Source organism: Anastrepha obliqua, chromosome 1, assembly GCF_027943255.1.
Source record: "Anastrepha obliqua isolate idAnaObli1 chromosome 1, idAnaObli1_1.0, whole genome shotgun sequence".
Taxonomy (NCBI): Eukaryota; Metazoa; Arthropoda; class Insecta; order Diptera; family Tephritidae; genus Anastrepha; species Anastrepha obliqua.
Genome location: NC_072892.1, coordinates 42,722,294 through 42,732,653, shown reverse-complemented (window position 1 = coordinate 42,732,653; position 10,360 = coordinate 42,722,294).

The following is a 10,360-nucleotide window of genomic DNA, read 5'->3' as shown; positions in this document are numbered from 1 at the left end:
TTTGTAACAACTTGAATTCAAAAAAATTGCGTCAATATTGTTTGAGAAGATACAGATTAATAATTAAATGGTCTTTTAAATACACTTTTTTATTTAAAGTGGAAATTATTTCACGAGTAACAAAAAAAGGTAGTAGTTAAATTTATACGCATTTAAGCGTAAGTGCACTAGCCTGCCATCCCAGAGGATGGCGTCAAACTGGTCTGGTGTCAAAGAAGTGGTTGAGCCAATTTTTAAGAACCTCTTTGTTATCGAAGATAACACCTTCATATGGTTTGACAGGGAGCGGAAACGATAGTAATCGGTAAGATGTTGAAGGACCTCCAACTCGAGCTCTTGGAATCCGGCTTTGACGACTTGTGCAACTTGGGGCCTGGCGTTGTCGTGAAGGACTATAGTTTGACAACGTCGAGCAGATCTTTTCAGCCGAATAGCCTCATTCACGCGGTGTAGCTGGGCAAAGCTCCTTGATGACCGCGGCATTCTTTTCGAGCATTTACTAGTGCACCATTCCCTCCTAGTCCCACCAAACACAAAACAAATCTAAAAACGCTTATTATTCCCAACCCCGCTGCCTTATTCCCCAACCCAATATACATATATTAGTTAGGAAAAAGAAATCCATTATTTTCTAGGTAGATGGCTATAAGGATTGGCATCTCGTAAAATATCGATCAAACAATTTAAAGTTGCTGCTCGTTGTCAAGGTGAAATTTCACACCAAACAAAAGCGTTTGCTGGTTTTTGTTTGTTCCATTCAGTATGGAGTTACAGGGTGTTAACAATGGAAATCAATAAAGAAAAAATTCGGCACATTTAGGTTTTTCTTTGTTAAATGCGAAAATGCAAGTCCGGCCGCCGAAATTGTGAATGGTGTTTATGAAGTCGATACTGTAACAATTAATTTCGTGGAATTTTGGTTTCGTTCCCAGAATAATTACTTTATTGACGGCAGGTCTTTCCAATAGAAAACAAGCAAAAGGAGAATAAATTAATTGTTTGCGAAAATTGAGTGAATGGCTTGGGAATATTGGGATTTGTGAGATTTAAACTAAGCACAAATTAATATAAAGCCTCCAATTGCAGTTTGCTTGCGTTTGTATGCGGAAGACGCCGTAGCAAGAAAGTATATATGTGTGCGCATAATTTCTTGTGTTTGGTTGTTTCTATTGCTTTTGCCTACTCTTTATCTTCACAAACAAGTAATTCCCTCCCTTTTGTTTGTTAATTTATGGGCTCCGAGGGTGGCGGGTGATTGGCGAATTCGGAAGGCGAATTCCATCATCCTTAAAAAATCACAGAAATAATCGAAGGTGACCGACATAATAGTGGTCGTGGCATCGTCCAGAAGCAAAAAAAATTCACACAAACGTTTTATATTTTCACACAAACGATTTATTTTTTCCCAAACTTACAACCTTTTTGGGTGTTTGACCGAGCTCCTCCTCCCATTATATTTGGTTTTGCTACAAATGGAGGGAGGGACCTTTAGTTTTCAACCGACTTGGAACGGCAGATGGTTTTTTATGAGTAGCGTTACCATGGCACAAAAACACTCGGAGGTTTGCCATTGCCTGCCGAGGGGCGACCACTATTAGAAATAACTTTTTCAATCATTTGATGTTTCATGCACGGCGATTTGAACCTGCGCACTTCCGAATAGCAGTAACGCACCAATCCATTCGGTTACACCGGCCGCATGTACGTATCTGGGGATTCTGCTGTTTCCGTGGCGCCGCAATCTTATGGCGGATTCTTATAGAACTCGACAAAAGAAAACGAAATGAATGAGTAACATTTTTTGATATCTCGCTTAGTTTTCGAAATATTTAACACGGAAAGGAGTTCTACGCAAAAATACTGTGGATTGCGTAGCCGGAGTTGGATTGATGAGGGTTATTTTTTTGAAGCGCGGCCGAAGGCCGCCCACGCGAAAAGGAGTTCTACGCAAAAATACTGTGGATTGCATAGCCGGAGTTGGACTGATTAGGGCTATTTTTTTGAAGCGCGGCCGAAGACGGCTCACGCGAAAAGAAGTACTAAGCAAAAATACGGTGGATTGCGTAGCCGGAGTTGGACTGATGAGGGTTATTTTTTATTTAATATCTCGAAAACTAAGCGAGATATCAAAAAATTTTACTCATTCATTTCGTTTTCTTTTGTCGAGTTCTATAAGAATCCGCCATTAAATTGCGGCGCCACGGAAACAACAGTATTGCCACGTATCTTATAAAGTAACTTAAAGTATGCACATATGACGAAAAAATTTCGATGCCAAAAAAAAAAACTTAAAAAAGCAGGAGGAGACTTCTGACTTCATTGTTCGCTTATTTTATTATTATTTGATGAACGCGAATATTAATATTTGAGTCATTTGAAGAGTTGAAATTTATGCACTAAAAACCCTGCATAGAAACTACTATGGCGAAAGTGTCGTAAGGGCAAAGAGCTTTTCAATGTTACTTTTTTGGTATAGAAAGGGGATTTTCGTAAGAAATAACAGATCCTGAAAACTCCCGGGATTGTTGAATAACAATTTCGGGATTTTCTGAACCTCTAAATAATCGGCATCCCGGCAGTGACGTCCCTAGTACGAACGCACGCACGCCTCCTCCTAATGTGCGTAAGACGGCATGACGCATTTGAAGAATATTTTCGTAAAATGGGTGTGTCTACATACAAATTTCACCATATGCGGTCATCTGCTGGTAATTACATTTACATATGCATGCGTGTAACCACGTTGCTGTACTAACTCCGACTACACCTGCACAGGAGGGCCCCCAAGAGCGAATGTGGTAGCAGTTATAGCTACTAAAACGTTGGCATGTAGTCATATCCTTTGTTTTTATTGAAAATTTGGCAACGCAAAAGCGGTTGGAGCAGTACATTTTCAATACAAAAAAAGACAAATGCAAAAATTTAAAAATTCAAATTGCCTTATTCAAAATAATATTCGCAATAACAACCATATGCTCAAGTTGAAATAGCAGCGAATAGACACACTTGATGTTATATGCAAAATGGTGACCGAATAGCAATGATAGGTATATTTAGCTCAAAATGAAAATTGGCAAAAGCACGTTAAAGCAGTGGCTTAACATGCGGAAATGGGAAGAGATATGGTGGTGAACCCCCAGGCGCGGCTTTAATTTCAATGCCCAACACTGATTACTCAACACGAGCAAGCACTAATCATTACGAAAAGGAATGTCACCAGGACTATTTAGCTTTACCATAGAAGTCTGAGAATTGAAATCATCTCTCCAAGTTTTAAGAGCTCGCTTTTTATTTAATATTGCTTAAGTGCCTTCTTATACAATGAACAATAAGATGAGCAACCGAGCGAGCTTTAAAAATCTAAAAATGCGAACAAATTCCATTTACATTTTTAGTTATTACATTTGAACTCAGTCTAAATTGTTTTACATCTATTAATTATAGTTTCTCTTCAAGTTTTTATACCTTTAAGCTTAATTAAGTGAAATTACTTTGCGCACGCAGGCGAGAAGAGAAAGCAAAGAGAGTACAGGAAAATTTAAAGGAAGAGAACAAATTTAATGATTACGCAGGGTTGTGTTTTAGTGGCTTTAAGGACTCCACGCAAGTCAATTTATCGGCAACAATTATATCTGAAGGTGTTTTGCACATAATACTGTGGATAACTGTTATCACTTTGCTCAAAATGTTAGCCCTCTGTAAAAAAAAACCTCCGACTCACGAGAGTGTTTTCGGCAACTTTGAGCCTGGAGGCAGCCTTTTACATAATTATTGGCATTTATTCGTGTTGCGAAGCTTTCTTGTAAAATTGTTGGACTGTATTTTCCCCGCTTCTGACAGGCTTTGCTGTTGGGCCATTTTCAATAAAAAGAAATTCATCTGAATTTGACATGAAAAATTATTATTATTTGATTAATGATTTAGAGCGAAGAAATGAAATAATATATTAAATAAATTTTTCAATTCAATTTTTTTAAATAACACTATATGACTGTATTGCTTACGATATATTGGGTATGCAATTTGGCTACCAGCACTTTGTCCATTTTGTTGATAGAGGAAAGGTCGCCCTTCCTTTCCCCTAAAATCAGCAGTTGGTTAAGATTTTTAGATAAATTCTTCTATAATGTGGAAATATACACAAATTTCTTAAAAACTAATTCTTGAAGAATATACAACAATCTAAAGAATACATGATACAACGTCTGTCGGAAAAACACAATTAAATTTACATTGAATACCAAACTGACAAACCAAATTTCACTATTCTACCTGCCTGAATGATTTCCATTCAAACTTCATCATCAGTCTAAGTAGAATCGCTCAAAGTACCGATATCTGATTTGTTTCAAAATAGATCACGTTTCGAAGAAGTGCGCTAAGTTTTCTGATTCAGTACATTTAAGTTATCATACAAAGAGACCAGTTTACATTTTTGTGGTCTTCGAGATAAATAAGATCGCATCTGGCCTTCAAAGTCCAAGAGATTTTATAATTTTAAACCATATCGTTGACATTAGCAAAATCTTTAGAAAAAAGCTAAAAAAAAGTTTTTTCTAACAACGGTCTCTTTTCTGCAGGCAATGACAAACCTTCGAGTATAGTAGTAGCATACTTAGACCTGCCATAAGTTCTGTTATAAGTTAAATCCGTTATAAATATGAAATTATAAAACTTTTTTTAATTCATTTAGTTTTATTAATACAATTATAAAATAAAAATTGTTAAGCTAAGCCGTGCATGCTGAATGGTTTCCATGGGTATTGACGTCGCTGCTTGAACCAAAGATTTGCTATTTTTCAGAAATTCAAAAACTATGTTCAGGTCATGACAATTTGTCGTCTGTCAGTTTCCTTCTATGAAAATAAATAAAATAATCCACTATCAGATAATTCATACAGCGTAAAGCTGAATACAAAAAACCTAAATTTTAATTGTGAATTTCTTAAATAAATATTTCTAAACTCAACTAGTGGCATCATTCAAAGGGCGCTAGGCGAGCTTAACTCTTTGGCTACAGGTTGTTGCCTAAGTTTAAACGCGTGTAAAAAAGAACTCATACTATTTACAACCAGATATAAGGTACCAATCTTTACCCCACCAAATATTAACGGACAAACCTTCTCACTTTTACCCAGTGCAAAGTATAATACTTAGGGGTAATTTTGGACTCCAAACTTAGCTGGAAATTAAATGTCGAAGAACGGGTAAGGAAAGCTGAAATTGCTTTATATGCCTGTAAACATATGCTTGGAAGAAGGCTGTATAAGGCATTATGGCTGTATAAGGCGATTATACGACTAATTTTATCGTATATTCGGTAGTTTGGTGTAAAGGTCTAGGGCGAGATTACATTATCAAATTACTCGGCAGAATACAAAGATCAGCCTGTGCAATAACGGTCGGTGCAATCAGATCATGTCCTAGGGAGGCCCTCAACGCACTGACACACGTGATTCTAATGGACCTACACATTAAGAAGACTGTAACCATGAGTGCATTTAGGTTAAATGAAGCGGGTAGCTGGAAAGAAAATACTTTTGGTCATGTCAGTCTATTATTGCGACAAACTCAGTTAATCTCGGTGAGGACAGACTACATCGTCCCGACGGTAACATTCAACAGGAATTTTGGCACTGTCTTTCCAACTAAGGAGGAATGGGATAAGGGGCTCTCACTAAACAACTTCGATACTACATTCTATACAGATGGCTCTAAAATGGATTGAGGTGTTGGAGCTGGTACATATAGACTTGGAATTGAAAAATTTGTGCGTCTCCCAAATGCCTGCAGTGTCTTCCAGGCGGAAGTACTGGCAATTGGGGAAGCTTGCAGGCTACAAATCGCAGTTTTTACTTTTAAGGGCAATATCGCTATTCTTTCGGATAGCCAAGCTGCAACCCAGACACTGGACTCGGCTACAACAATCTCTATGGTGGTAGACCAAAGTAGGAATAGCCTTTCCATCCTGAGTAAAAACCATAATGGTACCTTAATCTGGGTCCCGGGTCATCGGAGCGTCGAAGGTAACGAAAAGGCAGATGAACTGGCAAGAGGGGGAACTGCCATGATTAACGCTCTTGCAGAATCGGTACTCACACCATTAGGTGCAGCCAAGAGTACAATTTCCCTAAAATACCTCCGAATCGCGGATTGTAGATGGAGAGACCAGACGTAATGCAAAATCAGCAGAACAGTCGTCAATATTGTTAAACATTAAACGACGGGACGCCTGGAGACTAACGGCAGTCTAACTGGATTTTGGTCTGTCGGAGAACAAGCAGCCAAAATGGGCATCCCTCACAACACATACTGTCATAGTTGTAAACAACCATAGAAAAAGGAAACAATCTTCCATTTCCTCTGTGAATGCCCTGCCCAATGGAAGCACAGAATGTTAACACTGGTCCAACCACTGTTCGAGAGTCTCGAACAACTGTTTGCCTTTGTTTTTGTTTTTGTTTCTCTTTTGTTTGTACGAGGTGTAAAAGCAATCGAAAGCCTTAGTCAGTGTGGGACTTTAACGCCACTAAAAGCACCTCAAGCCCGACGGTTCTTCCTACAGGGATACCGTTTTGGTAATTACGCCTGGAGGCCGTCGTCTGCTGTTCGTCTTGCAGCTTTTTATCAATGCGACAGTTGTGGTTGCTGTCGCGTTCGTCTCGCGTCGTTCCTTCGCCTCCAATCAATGTTGCGAAGTTCCACGATAATTCGAGTTGCAAAAACTTGCACTGCCCCCCATTTTTCATTAAACTCAAGCATTTGTGGGACTAGGTTAATAGGAGTCAAAAACACACCAGTTGTTCTTGCTAGGTCCTAGCGTTTTCTAACGAATCTGCTACAATAGAAGGCCATATGTTCGACCCTCTCCTATCTGGCTTAGATGTCAACAAGCTAATAAGGTTCTTAAGTCGCACAGACTGGATATAGTCATGCCGTAAATAATTGGTAAAAAAGTTGGATTCTGGACGAATCACCACTCTAACCAACCAACCAGCGAGTACAGGACACCTTCCAATAAAATGCTTCACATTTCCTTCTTTGTTCGGATTGCAGAGGCTGAACATTTTTGACACGTTTCTGAATTTATTGGCATTTAACATAAGCAGACCACATCGTGCTTTGAAAATAATAGAGATATCTTCAATCCGCATTTCTTATTACAATAAAAAAATGTAATTAGTTTCTTTTTATCCGTCGCAGACAGTCTGACAGTAGTCCTTCTGTTGAAATAAGCATGCCGATAGATGGGAAAAACAATAAAATACAGCAAACGCATACTATCAGCGAATCTTACTTAGATTCCTTAATATAATCAGACCTCATGGCAGGTTTCCGGAGTAAACCATTTGGCATATTTCTTGATTACGTGAACTCAGAATCTTTGATGCATGATGAAGAAGAATTTTGTTTTTTAACTAAAAAGTAAAATTTGCGATGCCGATGTTTTTTTTTGTAATTTAAAGGGTCTAGCGAATGAAATAAAATTGTACTACAATGTTTTAAAAAAATTAGAAAATGCAAAAATTAGGCAGGCGCTTGATATTTGACTTACAATGTCGCGTTATTAGCGAGATAAGGAAAAAGTGGTGCCAAGTTTTACCGACTGATTGGGCTCCATATGTCTTAAATTATATAAGTACGCACATTTTAAGCACTAGAAGCTGTTTTCTCATCATTGCATTAGATTACGCTTTAATAATTGAGACGACAAACTGCTTGTCACTTTAAATTGCCCTTTGACTCGTTTCGTTTTCATAGCAAGTGGCCCTCAAAGTTAAATATGGACAACTTCGTGATTTTTAATACTTTCTATATTTGAAAAACAGGTTGTACACTTTCAAAACTCATCCGTTTTATGCATCCAAACACAGTCAAATACTATGTGGGAACAGAAATGTAATTCTTCAATTTTACACTCTCCTTTCTGGAAAGTTTACATTTCAATGACTTACCACATTTACGTCAGAGAGTAGCGTATTGCAATTCCACGCATTAAATTTTACCACTGCCGCTACAACAATGTAACTACATAGAAAATCTGCAGTAACAAGTGTGTAAAAACGCACGTAATTCCTTTTGCCCACACACCAGCACTGCTGCCAAATGGTGCGTACATGGCACAGCAGCGAGGCGATTTCGAATAAAAGCGAGCAAATTAAATTTTCATTTTCCACTGCCAAAGTTAGCATCAACGGCTACGAGCGAGCAGTGTTGGTCACCAACACTGTTTTCTACAACAGTGAAATGTATTTGTGACTGATGTATTTCTGACAAGGCGTGGGATGTCAGATATTTTATCGTTGATTATGTTTTTGGTTTTTTCTGTTTGGTTTGTTTTGAATGACTTTTCAAGGAAAAAGGTTCGTTGTTACTGTGTAAAATCTGATTGTCTTTATATGGAAAATATATTTACATCAAATACAATGCCAAATATGAATCCATTATTAAATTATGGTATTAAATTTAAGTATTGCATAATTACAACTCTGCAACTTAACCTGTTCCACTAAATCTGATACCCCGTGTTCGTGTCCGATCGATGAAACTAAAAAACAATATTTTTTAAAGACTAATTTTCAAATTTTTTGAAATTTTATGTTATATACGATTTTATATAGTTTTGGTCAAATAGTGCAATTTCACCATTTTTCAGAAATTTTATACCGTATCAAAATTTAGAGAAAATTGTAGTCAGACAGTGTAATTTGCCATTTTTTCCTAATTTTACATCTTTTCAGAATTTAGAGTAAATTTTAGTAAAATTATGCTATGTTGCCATTTTTCAGATATTTTAATATTGTATGATACATATCACAATTTGGAGAAAAAAGTTGCCAAACAGTTGGCGCGTACACCCTTTATGTTAGTTTGGCCGAAGCTCCTCTTCCTATTTGTGGTGTGCGTCTTGATGTTGTTCCACAAATGGAAAGACCGTTTCAAGGACAGTTTCAAGCCGATTCCGAACGGCAGATATTTTTATGACGAGCTTTTTCATGGCAGAAATACACTCGGAGGTTTGCCATTGCCTGCCGAGGGGCGACCGCTATTAGAAAAAACTTTTCCTGCATTTTGGTCTTTCACCGAGATTCGAACCAACGTTCTCTCTCTGAAATCCGAATGGTAGTCACGCACCAACCCCTTCGGCTACGACGGCCGCCGAAAATGATAGTTTACCATTTATAAGATACTGTATTGTATATAATATCACAACTTCCAGAACGTTTTTGTACCTTTGTATGTATGTATTTATATATTTCTATTTTATACCTTTTCAGAATTTAGAGTAAATTTTAGATAAAACAGCGCTATGTTGCCATTTTTCAAAAATTTACTTCCATACCGCAATTTGGATAAAATAGGGGGTAAAAATTGTTAATTTGCCATTTTCCTGCGATTTCACAATTCTTCAGAAATTTTATGCCATATGAAAATTTTAGGAAAATTTTAATCAAAAAATCCAATTTCGGAATTATTCAGAAATTTTTTATAATCTGCCATTTGTGAGAAATAATAAAAAATTCCAGTATTGAGAGAAAATTTTAGCCAACAAATGCTATTTTGCTATTTTTCAGAAATTTTATACCAAGCCGTAATTTAGAGAAAATTATAGTAAAAAAGTGTAATTTGCCATTTTTCAAAAACTTTATACCACTTTAGAGCGTAGAAAAAATTTTTGCATAAAAATGCTATGAAATTTTATACTTAACCACAAATTAGAATTCATTTATGTCAAAAAATTATATTTCATATCAATTCATAAATTTTAGTCAAAATATTTAATTTGCCAGTAATTCTATATCTTTTCAGAATTTAGAGAAAATTTTAGTCAACAAATGCTATGTTGACATTTTTCAGAAATTTGATACCATATCACAATTTAGTAAAAATTTTGCCAAAAAATGCAATATCCCAATTTTTCAAAATTGATGGTGGATAAACAAAATGCTATGAAATTTTTTAAAATTGGAACTTTCGCTTTCATGGAGTTAAAATTTGTTTACAAGTCAATTATTCTGTACTTGTTTTTAAAGGCTTGGGTATAATAATAAGGAAGCTGATTTAAATTAAAAAAAAATGTGAACTTGTCAAAATATATTTTAAGTTTTTGGAAAAAACTATATTTTGTAAATGATGTTTTATTTCATTTAACTTTTCTATTTAATTTTGTCAAAATATATCAACCAGTTGTGTTTGGCAAATTTTTGAAAAATATCTCCAGGCTTTATTTTCTTATTCTGTAGGAATAGCTTATTAGATTATGCTCTGTAGCCTTAGGATGTTTTATAACGGGTTTTTCTTAACTCGTGAAGCGGACCCATCCAGCGACGCCAGTATATGTGTTTGGTTGCTGATCATA